Source organism: Pagrus pagrus (assembly GCF_965226575.1).
Source record: "Pagrus pagrus genome assembly, chromosome: 14".
In the NCBI taxonomy this organism is placed as follows: Eukaryota; Metazoa; Chordata; class Actinopteri; order Spariformes; family Sparidae; genus Pagrus; species Pagrus pagrus.
Window position 1 is genome coordinate 19,226,378 of NC_140198.1, and position 12,858 is coordinate 19,239,235.

A 12,858-nucleotide genomic window follows, 5' to 3' on the forward strand; every position below is an offset into this window, starting at 1 on the left:
CAGCATCAGTCATTTTATCAGGGAAATAATTCTTGCCTTATAAATACTCAGAGCCTTATCTTTATCTAGTTACATTCTTTAAAATGTAACTCATCCACTGCCCCGTGTTGTCTGATATTGTAGAAGAAACACAGGCTGCTGATAATATCTGGCAGCTACAGTGGCTAACTTGTTTTTCTCCCCATAGTTGGCAAGAGTGCCTTATTCAGCAGATGGTGGCGGTACATTAGATTATTAAAAAATGTATTTTGTTGCACCTTAAAAGCAAAGCACTGCAAAATCTGCTAATTATCATACTGTAGGGCGACACCGTATTCATAAGTTTCTGCATTAGAGTGCAGTTACAGGACGTTATTTTGTTTTAGCAACCCATACTGCAGACCCAAGAGCAACTCTTAGCATTCTCATGTGAGTGTATTACTTCACCGGTACTGTACGCAGTGGTATTGTAAGTAGTTATAGACCAGTGATCCAGAGTCTGTGTAGGTCACATATGTTCAAGAGCCCAGAGCAATAACTGACACAAAATCAGCTGCAGCAGAGCTTCTCTATTTTCAGCTCTAGCACGCCAAACTATCGTGAAGTCCTGCCCTTCTATAAATAGTAACTCTGACCCAGTCCCAAAGGCCATGATATTTGAAAGGCATATCTTGTTAATGTCAGCAAGAGCCGGTAGACAACACTAGTATATTACTATGAGTCGGACCGCAGCATAAGGGGAAAGGCAGTGTTTACTGAGCTGTTCTCAGTAGGATGCAACTTGCGCATTTATCATTATCTTGTTAAAAGGGGGGTTCTGCCTTGGGACTAAAACTGGTTAAATGCTGGATGAAAGAGCAACGGTTACTTTAGTGTCAAGATGTACTGGAGTGCACTGCACTTTAAATAAATGTTGACAGGAAAAGTGTTGGGAGTGAAATTAGCCATTCATTCTAACCACTCTGCTGTATGACTGGACAAGATAGAAAAAGACAGAAAAAAACAAAGGATGCGACTGTCATACACACCAAACAGTTGGACGGTTAGCTAAACAGAAATCAAATTGCAGGTGGTTGTTGAAGAGTTTGGCAGCGCCCCTTTTTGCATCTTTTGATGAATTTTTAGAACCTACACAGTATATATAAACGCTTTCTACACCATTTCCTGTGATGTTCCTTTTAATGTTCAGGCCTGCCAAATGACCCCCAGAACAGAGGAACCATCGCATAACAGATGACAGAGATTGAAGCTGGCGTGCCCCCGATTTGTCCATTATGATGAGCAAATTATGTTCTTACATGTCTACTGGCTGTTCTGTCAAATGGTACATCAAGCATTTCAAGACCACACTGAATGAATGTACTGCCTGATGGAAACTGTGAAAGGAAACAAACAATATTCTCGATGTGAAAGCAGATTTTCAGCGACGAATGGAACTGTTACGACAGCCGAGCCACCAAATAGGTCCATGTGCCAGCACAACGTGACCGTCTCTGCGGTTTTTTATCAACACTATCTACCATGCTGTCTGTCTTTTCAGCCGACATGTTCTTTTATGATCTCTACATCATGTAATAAGGAAGATACATTGAAGTTTAATTAATTTCAATTTTAATTTCGATCCCTAGAGAATATTTGTTCAATTAACTCTGGTGTTAATGAACATTCTTGATTGGCCAACAGTAACTACAGTTATTAAGGTGCCTGTGTCGTCTTGCAGGCATCAGAAAGGGTTGTAAAAAGCAACTGACTGACGTAGGCAGGTGCAAACTGGGATTTATGTGGCAATTTACATATTCTCACTTTTTTCATATTGTCAACATGCATGCTATTTAAGAAAAATAGGCAGAAAAGATAGGGAAATGAGGAAGAAGAAAGACTATGTTGATAATTCTAAGATTTGAGGGGCAAACATGAGCTTCCTTATATTTAATAGCTCTGACTTGGTGACTTTGGTGAGTTTAAAGGAGACCTATCATGCTTTTTCCTTTTTTCCTTTCCTTCAGTAATAGTTTCTTGTGCATGTGAAAGATCTTGTTAGTTAAAAAAAGGTCAAAGTCCGCACCAACAGAGGCTCCTCTCTCCCACAGAAAACACTGCTCCTGAAACGCCTCGACAGTAGTCCCGCCTTTAATTCTGTGACTCTGTGACATCACACTACATCACCATGTCATACATTTGCATGATTTATGTCTAGCGGCTAGGTTGACATATAAGAATTGATTTAGCACTGCAGCTCTGTTGTTGTTGGGGGTGCTGGCTTGAGCATGTGTGAGCTGAACAATCAGAGCAGACTGGGTATTTGGGAGGCGGGCCTTAAAGAGACAGGAGGTGCACTGGAGGATTAAAGCATGTAAACCTATTCTAATAGTAACCCAAAATACAATTATGAACCTGAAATTATGTCTGCTTTAATGTAGCATACAACTACATAGAAAAAGAAAAACATTTCATATGTGTTCGTATAAAGGTGGTTCTTTTATGTACGTTGCTTGCATACCGGTATGTAACTTAGGTTTCACAACATATTTTTAAAATGTGTTTTGGTTAAATTTTCTATTGATCCAGGTCTGTCTTCATGTTTTCTGGCACTGAACAACAAAAGCTGGGGAGATTTCTGTTTTCTCTGTTCTTTACTCTTCACAATATGAAGCTGACATTACAGCCAAACCTCCCCTCGCACAGCCATAACTGTATCTGAAAGCTGTCACACAGAATAATGTGTTACATTTGCAGGTGCAATCTATGTCTCACACCTCCGTGTCTAAACATCATGTTGCACTGCATCCTTTTCATGAGAATTCGATTTTTTCTTTTTTTTTTTTTCCATTGAAGCTATTTTCTTTCTTCTTTTTCCTCACTCAGTTTGGCAAGCTGGTGAATTCAGGTCTTTCCAGGTGAAGGATGGATTTTTCTATTTTTCTTATTTCCACAGCATCAGGATTCAGGAGTCATGGGATCGGCTCCGGTGGAAGAAATGGATGAAAAAACAGAAATAAGACTTGTCAGATTGTGGAAGAAAAAAATGTTGATATGTGTGAGTTCACCTGAGGTTTGATTAGTTCAGCACATTGATGTGAGATTCAGTAACAAACTAATAGGTAGCACAGGGGCATGTGGTTCAGGGGAAACTTGCCAACGCACTTTGAATATAGGTCAGAGGGATATTCAGGCTTTGTGCCAGTGCCAGATAAAATGTCGCTTTCTCTGTTTTAATGGTTTTTCACTTGTCTACATTCAACAAAAACACACTGCTGCTGCGCTACAGCAGCAAAGCACCCAAATAATCACATTCTGAGTTGGTCCGTGGCTGTAATTCTCTTTTGCCTCATTCGCACGTTGACTCCCAGACACATTGTTAAACACTGTCGGTGGGAAAGCTGCTTGTTCTCCTTTGCCTGAAGAGAATGAGCATCTTTGTTTACATCTCACCAAAATTTAAGGACTTAAGGTACAACACCTACTACTTGGCATGCGTTCATTTCTGCGCATGAGGCTGCAGCAGGCGATCGTTAGCAGGCCTCAGTGTTTTTTCATTTAGATATATTGGGTTTAATTAAATTGCATAGCTATTGTAGTTATTATTAAAAATGTTTGTCTAAACTGTAAAATCTGGACTTGCTCAATTCACTTTCACATACCGTGAAATCAGTTATCTCCAGTTTCCCTGCAAAGATTTCTAATAGTGACAGACAAGATAAGTATTATTGTTTTGTGTGTGTGTGTGTGTGTGTGTGTGTGTGTGTGTGTGTGTGTGTGCGTGTGTGTAATACAATTTTATCTCTGATGGTTGGAAAAAGGCATTTAATTGCATCCACACTGCACATTTCTGTTGTGTAGAGTTAAAGCGCTGTTGTGCTCGCGGAATACTAATCATCTGATTTGCATTGCATTTACTGCTGGCAATGAATCAGGGCACAGTTGGTTCATAGGGACGTTGTTAAGTTGCGGTGGTTTACTCAGGTCAGATGCTTCATTGTGTCCGTCTGTGAACCTGTCAACATGAGGCCAACACAGGAGGAATACTGTCACCTGGTGGTACATCTGGTAATGTCACACAAGTTTGTTCTGCAGTAAGTAAACTGGGGAGGAACCAACTGCACATATGCAGTGTGAGCATTATTGGCTAATTAAATATTAACTTATTAGCACAAGATGTTGTAGCTAATTTAAGTGGCACTGCACCGATTTGACACTTGAAGTTCAAGATTTCGCATTGGAAGGAGCTTCTTAGCTCATGAAAAGGAGCTTAGGTTCGAAAAAATAACCCTGATGATGCCTAATAAATGACACAGACACTGAATTGCATTATGGGAAGTGTAGGATCCAGTGTTTGCTTTTTGTTTTTGTTTTCTTAATCCATGCCAGGGACTAAAAGTTAGAATATTCCAGCCTCTGCTTCTTTAATTCTGTTTTTAATCTAATGTTTGTGCTTCCCCGAATGTTATGAAAATACCAATAGTCAAAATTGATGAATATACAAACTTAAAAATTGCAGGAATACACCTTTAAAGAAAAGTTATAAGAATATTTCATACATTGACAGTGTCGTAAGCAGTTTTTTCTTGCGTTTACAAAGAATTCTCTGGCGCATGTGGTGATGAAATACATTTTGTCAGAGCATCGAATAAATGTTCTGTAGATACGAAGGGAACACAAGAGGATTTGCAGAAAAGCATCAAAATCCATTCTTTGATTCCTTCAATTGCAAAATCAAAGTTCATGCCCACAGGTGTTTTACATTTTACTCTACTATAGCTCCTCTCAGGACTGTGTACAGACTGTGTTTGATTGACAGCTTCCTCACTCGCCTTTTGCACCTGTTAAGGCAGGACAATTAACACCTTCATCACCTAATTCCCAGCATAACTCCACCCATCTTAAACCTATACAGTAGGTGGAGGTCTAACGAACCTGAATAACTTTACACACCTGTGTGAAGAACTTCTCAGATCTTTAACTTTAGTAAAAGTAGCAATACCACATTGCAGAAATACTCAATTACAAGTCAAAGCAATACATTCAGGGAGTCAGAGGAGTTCATTTTAGACCATTTATCATATTATTCCATTATGATTGTTGGTCCATTATTGTGTACATCATATTTATAATTCAGATGGTTAATGTGAAGCTAATTTTAATTTATCTACATTTATTTTATATATCATTTCACACATTGCTTTGTAGCTTGAGAATTTACCCCTGGGGATTAAAAAAGTCTGATATAATAATATTTTATCATATTTTTTTAAATTATATTTGGTATAATAAAACTAATTCTGGAGAGTTACTAGTGTCTAAAGTTATCAAATAATTTAAGAATAGGATTTTAGTGGAGTGGGAGGATAAAGTTGCAGAAAATGGAAATACTTGAGTTAAGCATAAGTATTGTACTTAAGTAAATGTACTTATTTACTTCCTGTCACTGTTTTAAGGGTATCACTAACATGGTCAACCAGCAGCACACAATACCAAAAACATTTCAATTTAGGTTCTAACATTAAGGTTTGTTCTAACATCTTTTTATTTTATTTATTTTTTTCTTTTTTCTATCAATGTCAAATCTTGAAACAGAATTCTTCTTCTGCTCTTTACACATTTTTCACAATGGCCATATAATTACACTCCCTCCTGAGAGTGCGACACCCACAAGATCAGGATCCAGAAATCGAAGCAGCTAAATAGAATTCAGCTATCATTAATTTTATTATTTATACCTGCTGTTAGATGTCAAAATGTCTGCAGAGAAAAAAGACTATTGATCTTCTGTCTTTACTTTATGATGAAGTCATATTATTATCACATAACATTATATTGTATATTTCCAACGCAGTGAGAGGAGTAAGTGCTGAAACTTCAAAACAAACTTAGAATCAAAGTTCAGTAATTTATGTTTGATTAATTACTAAGCCCTGTTAATAAAAGATTATAATAAAGTTATGGTATGAATGACTGTACATTACATAAATCTTTCAGAAATCCAATATCTACATCAATAACTGATTACTCATCAGTATTTCATCCACGTTCACTCATTAATCAATATTACAAACTATTGCAAAGCATATTATATAAACAAAGTTAGGCTTTAAGACAGTCAGTTGCCCTAAGACTTGCTATGAGATCTTGTTTACTTGCACCGCACTTCTGCTGACTGCATGTTCTCTGGTTTGTTTTGAATATTAGCCGCTTAATTGTACTGAGCAATCTGCTTGAGCTGCACAACAGAGTATATCACAAGAAGTGCACGGGCCACAGGAATGTTGTGCGCTGAAGTGTTCTTCAGATCAAAAGAATAGCTTGCAGTTTGCTGCTGAATCCCTGAAAGCACATCTAATAACATGCATGCTTTACTCAAGTCCTGAGGGGTTTCTCATAATACAGACGTAGCTCAAGATTTCATTGCAATTGTGGCTCTATATCTCTCTGCACAACAGATGAGCACCACAATTTCCTCATACAGGCCGCAGAGCTTCACTCTGCCTTAGACCAGAACAAAAATCAATAATTGCCTTAGACAGGTCACTAAAACACACACACAACTGTTTGGTGAGGTGCTGTGGGGGCAGAAATACCACTGATGTTCACAATAAAAGCTTTATTGGACAGATTATGATTGTGTCCCCAAAGGGGGGATGAAACGATGTCAGACAGGGGACTTTATATCATTATGATTTAGTGCATTAAGGTAAACACACATTTTTATTCTATTTGTATTCTCTTTGCAATTGTTGATGCTCTTTTAAGAAATAGATCTTCTGCTTTGAAGGTTTTGTTTGAAGACACAATGTATACATCAAAAGGCCTCATATGAAACAAAAAAGACCAGCAGTACAAGGCTATGGGACACATCCCCTGACGCCATGCTCAGGGTGGGAAACTCGAATGTTTCAGGTTACAAGATATATTAATGTAAGGAATCTGACAAATATGTATTATTTCACAGTTTCCTGATTGATCAGCAACTGAAAGATGATGGATAGTTAAAATCTGAAGGGACATTGGGCCATATTTCAAGGTAAAATTACATATTTGATAACCCATTAGCTTTTGGCAACCCACCAAAAATTTGCTAGAATATTTCACAACAAACGAACTAGAATGGCATTCAGTAGAGTGCATACCTCCGCCAAGGCCCAACAGTGATCAGTTCAATCAAGCCTAATCAATATAAAACTGGATAGCCCTGTATCACTCTAAATTTTAAACCACCCCTAACTGTTTAACCATAATGTAATCTCACCAGATCGAGGATCTGCATAAAATTCGACTGACGGATACCAGCCACCCAAATACGCCTAATTTTCTTCATCAAGATGCATGCATTGTTCCCTGACAAATAAACGAAAATGTCCCTTTCTGGCAACATTAAAGCAATAAGAGAAAAGTTCCTGGATTCATCTCTTTATCCGGATCCACACCAAAAGTTAATGGGGTCTATTCTGGGCAGAGAACCATCCTCCATCCAAGTTTTGAGGAAATTTGTTCCAGTCCTGCTCACAAACCAACCAACCACCCAACAAATAGACATGGGCGATAACATAACCTCCTTGGTGGTGGTGAGAAATGTCAGGGTATCACTTAAGTCATTTAGCTTCATCCTCTGTGGACCATGAATGTCTGCACAAAATGTCACAGCAATCTATCCATTAGGAGCTGAGATATTTCAGTCTGGCCCAAAGTGGTGGACTCGCAAAACAATCAACAGACCCTCACACTGACAGAGCCACATAGATATTGCACTAGTATCGCTAAAAATGAGTGGACAGATGGACAGAAAAGACTGAGACTGCCTCACTTTTATGAGGAGAAGTCTCTTAGAAATAAGTTTTACCGTTCTCATACCATTTGGTTAGCAAATAAACAAAAAATACAGCAGAGCCGTTGAGTGTATAATTTATTGTCAGTCATATGTGCTACGGAAATAAATTCACATTATCGCAGCTTTTTTACTCTGAGATAATTACCACATTTGAACCTGTAAAATGCTGTATGTGTGATGACTTTATCAACAAAATCTTTGACAAGCCTTACAATCGAGAGGGAAGCACTGATTTTTTTTCTTTTTTATACGCTGTTAACATAATTTTTTTAAAAAAGGTAACTAAACACACAAACAAATACTACGACTGCATAATACAGTCACTGTAAGTCAAACCAGGCCAATCTGCACTGCTGAATAGTGACATAGAGCCAATCATCACAGCTGAATCAGAGGCTGAAGGTAAGATAATATGACAAGACAGGAAATTCGTAACCACTCGACCTCTGTAGAAGTAGAAGCAGCAAACCATCCATGGATATTTAACCTCTAAAATCTGTATGAACTTTATTCTTCAGAGGAGGGTTTGAAACAATCAGCACACTGATGAAGACATTGTTTGGATTTCAGCGCACCATCTCTGTTATGTGACTGGCAGGCAGATGTGTTGCGGTGCTGTGTGGACTTGCTTTTACTTTCCTGGATTTCTAGATTTTTGTTATTATGTTATTTTCTTACATACAGTATATATTTAGATTTTTTTATGTAAAATTATACATATGTATTGCTACATTTAGGATGCAAAAGGTACACGGTGGCCATAGTTATTCTGGCACTATTGTAATGATCAGACTTTTGTGCTATAAAATATGGTCAAATATAATGATGATATACCGTCAGTATTTCTACTTGGATCATAAATTGTTTATATTTTGGTATAGATATACAATATATAAAAAAAAATGGCTTGTGCAAAATTCACATAAAGCTCTCTATCATACTAGAATGAAAATACATTATGAAATTCCCATCTGTGTTAAATCATAAACACTGGTATAGTGTTGCCTTTTAGCAGTGGGGATCTTGAAATGTAGCTGTAAAAGAATTCAACCCCATTTACTCACTCAGGCTGAAGTTTTGCTGGCAAAAACATTTCAAAACATACATTATTCATATGTCATCCTCAGATTCAAGATTTCTTTGATTTTATCTCTCTTGCTTAGAAGGCTTAGACCCATACCGCTTCACCTTAGCAGGCTTTTAGTGGTTTGTATGTGTGAGTTAGCTGTCACTGATAAGTCAAATATTCACGGCCTATCCTACACACCAGCATCCCTTTACTGTGTAGATATTTTATAGTAAAAAGAATGTAAAATCAGAGTTTTTAAAAGGTAATATGTATGAAATGTTTCTTGAAGGTTTAGGACCAAAATACATCCCTGACTGTTGCTCTTGGGGTTGCTTCTACTTCTCAGAGTCCAAACTAAAAAAAGAAAAGCTACTTAGTTATTAACCTGGAACAATGATCCAGAACAAATACAATTTCCCACCAGGTTAAAAGGTTTACGTTCTCAGGCACCACAATTTTATCTACATCTTGAACTTTCTCCTGCAAATTCCTTTGTTGTGTGTTATTTTTCATTTTATGCATTACGTAGTCTTACGTAGTTGCTTTTGTGAATGAAATGTATCATACACAGTAAATAACCATTACTTACATCATTAATAACTTATGAATTTAAGCAATAAATGTTAAGTTATTTTCCTGTAAAACACTGCATCCTAAAAATTTACCACTTCAGATTTCCCACTCATACATAAATTGTATTAATGTTGTTTTAACTGCTACAGTTCTTATTCTCAGCATCACCCTGTTCCCTCTTCCCATTATTGTGATAGGGGATACCAGGGGGTGTACTTTAGCACTTACTATTTCTGCATGTGTAACTCTAATGCCATCGAACTCCACATAGTAGAATTAGCAAAACAGTTACAGTTTCACTCATCTACCTGCTGGGATGGAGGCAGCTAGAGATATGTGTAATTTATGTCCAATCTCATCAATCTGCGTTGTAATAAAACGGCTTGACGCTACGTATCATAATGACATTTCTAGAATACGTGTCAAATCATGTTCACGTTACATGTTTTTTATTATATGTCTTTCACATCAGGAGGTCGAGGAGATGCTGGTGGAGTTACAGGCGAGAAGGCTGCCAAGCTAGTGACCATAGTTTGAGACTGTATCAATATATGAGTGCGATATATTTTAGGTCAATTTCCAGTCATGTTTGTGGCGAATAAAACAGGTATTTAAAGCTGTCTTAAAGCAGTTGTAAGTGATACGCTTTTATTGAAATAAGTATTAAATAGCTCTATGTAGAGTGGTGTAATAATGAGTCTGAAAACCCAGAAATCTGTTAGCATTTTTGGACTTCTGGTTGAAGTCTGTGACTCTCCTCCAGCTAGTTAGAACTGAAGAAGCCTCTTGGATGAGATGTGAAACGTCTTCAAGAAACTGAAACACGTCTAGTTGCCTACTGTATAGCACTACCAATTGTAGTTCTCCCGTTGACGGCTTATACTACTAAATACGCCAAGTGAAGAAAAAGGCCTGAAGAAAAGGAAGAGGCAAAGAGAGCTGCCTCTAAAAAAAAATAAAGACTTGTGCAAGTGTGATGAGGAGGAGAGGAGGGAGGGGAATGCTAACTGCAAAACAGACAGGAAGTTAGCTAAAACGACGACTACGCTTACAGCAGCTTTAAGCCAAAACAGGATCTCTTCCTCACCCTAACCAAGTGGTTTTTAGCCAAAACTTAACCAGACAAGATAAAAAATCGAAAATTAAACCTAAAGAAATGTTATTCTGGCGACTGGGTTGCGCAACATGGGTATTTTTGTGTTAGCCTAGCCTAACATGATGAAACGAAGATGGCGACCGGATGAGTAGGTAGCTAGTTCGTGGATCAGGCTGAAATTTCAATCCACTTTACAATTAGCTAAAATATATTATATATATAATTATATATATATATATATATATATATATATATATATATATATATATATATATATATATAAATAAAAACGTGGAGAGGTTTTTGAACAACACCCCTGCAAGTTGGTGAATCTGCTTTTCTTCTCCGCCTTGCTCAAGGACACTTCGGCAGCAAGAGGAGCGAGCAGGGCGGGGTTGAACCTGCGTCTGCCTGCCTCTGAATAAGACGCCACTAATCCTAGTGTTTGGACGACACAAATTAAAAAGATATACCTGCCTGAGGTCCACAGGTGAAGATTTCTGTGGTTTAAGCGCCGTTTCATCCTCCATGGCAACGCGGCTGTTAGTTTGACGGGGAGCGGGATTGGTCAACAGCGGCTGACCGCGCCCTCAACCCATATAAGCTACCTACCAAACTATTACCATCAAGTGTCGGGGGGATGACGGCTCTGCTGCTACCGCTGCTGCTGCTGCTGCTGCCGCTGCTCTCGGTGCGGCGGAGGAGAGAAAGCATCTTTGTCTGTACGGAGAAGCTCCGGGCTTCCCTGCCTGCCTGCCTCCATCGACACAGCCACGTCTAAAGATAAGAAGACCATCCTCTCTGAAGACAGAGGTCGCATATTCATCTGCCGCATTCATCTCAGCTCAATTTAGGATCTCTCTTTTTTTTTTTTCTTCTTCTTCTTCTTCTTCTTCTTCTTCTTGTTCTCCCCCCTCCTCCTCCTCTTTTGTGCTTCTGTTTGCCTGGCTGGAATAATCTACCCCACCACCACCACCACCCCCTCTTCCTCCTCCTCGCCGTATCCATGTGTCGGATCGCTGGATGATGCACAGGTAAATGACACCGCACACCTCCTACACTGAAGCGACCTTATGCACGGCGGTAATTAGCTTTAAAGCGTGCTGCGGTAGAAAGCGACAAGATAAGCCCTATCTGTGTATGTGTGTGTGTGCGTGTGTGTGTGCTTTTTCAATGTCAGCGGTCCGGAATTGTTTGTTTTCTGATTCGGGGACGCTGGGCTGCCGCTCACCAATTATTGACACTTCTCGAGAGGGTGGCTTTTTGGGAGATTTTTCACTTAATGTAGCCGGGGACGATCAGGTTCGTAGATCCTTGTTATCAGTGTTTACAGTCAGTTGAGGTGGGTGGAGGAGAGGTAGGCTATGGTTTCCAAATTCAACACGGTTGCGGATGAGGTCGCTTAATTGCGTGCCGGAAGACATGTCCTGTGGTCGGGCTACAGCACAGGCAGCGGTGGCTTTCTCTCCTCTGAATAAAAAAGGCTGCAGCCCCGGCAGGAATCTGAAAACGAGCCTCGCAACCTATTGTCTGATCTCGCCTGACGCCACATGCCGGCAAGCTATAAATCTTTGATATTTAAATATATATATAAAAGTGAAGTTGAGGTGGTCTTTTGAGTCATGCAGCATGCCAGGAAGGGCCCTTGTTTCTGAAATGCTCGAGGTAGCCTATTTATTATTGAGAGGGATTTCATGTTCTGTGGCAAAGGATTGGGCCAGTTTAAAGATAGGAAGGAGACAGATGGGGAACTGTAGTTGAGTCAAGCAGCTGCCACATCATCTGCAACAAAGGAGGCTTCACCAGCTCTAAATGTGATCCTTTAAATCACGTGTGTGTGTGAGATGTGTGTGGTGTTTCTTACCTGTGTGTTTCTTAAAATCTGCACCAGTATCTCTCCATCCACGCCCCCATAGGAAGCTGCTGCCTCCACACAGCAGATTATGTGGCACCAGTTCAACAGGGTCGACCACTGAGGAGGTGGTTCTGGTTAAGGCTTCCAAAAAAACCAAAAAAACAAATGTGGTTTTGAGAGCCAATTTGCAATACTGCATATCATAAGTGGACGGATGTGAATGAACAATCAGGCAGTGTAACTAATCATTTTTCTCTTGGACGGTATGAAATTATTATAGAAGTACCACACTTTCATTTAAGGATGTGTTTTGTTTTGATGTTATCAGGGCTGTCTCTTGAGATGGCAGTGATTCTAGGGGCTGATTTCCCTACAATAATTAGACTGTTTTATCAAAAAAAAAAAGAAGAAGAGGGGAGGTGCCCTGGATTCGGAGCTCCTGCACCTGCTCTAAACCTATTTGT

At 39.1% G+C, this 12,858-nt stretch overlaps 1 protein-coding gene across 1 annotated transcript in view; it reads left to right on the forward strand.

The window, feature by feature from the left end:
- Nucleotides 1–11,487: 11,487 nt before the first annotated feature.
- Nucleotides 11,488–12,858, forward strand: part of LOC311269105 (neurexin-2-like) — a 137,614-nt gene continuing 136,243 nt past the window's right edge. Inside the window, 1 exon segment of the mRNA XM_084373096.1 lies at nt 11,488–11,573. The gene's annotated coding sequence lies outside the window, so the exon portion shown is untranslated.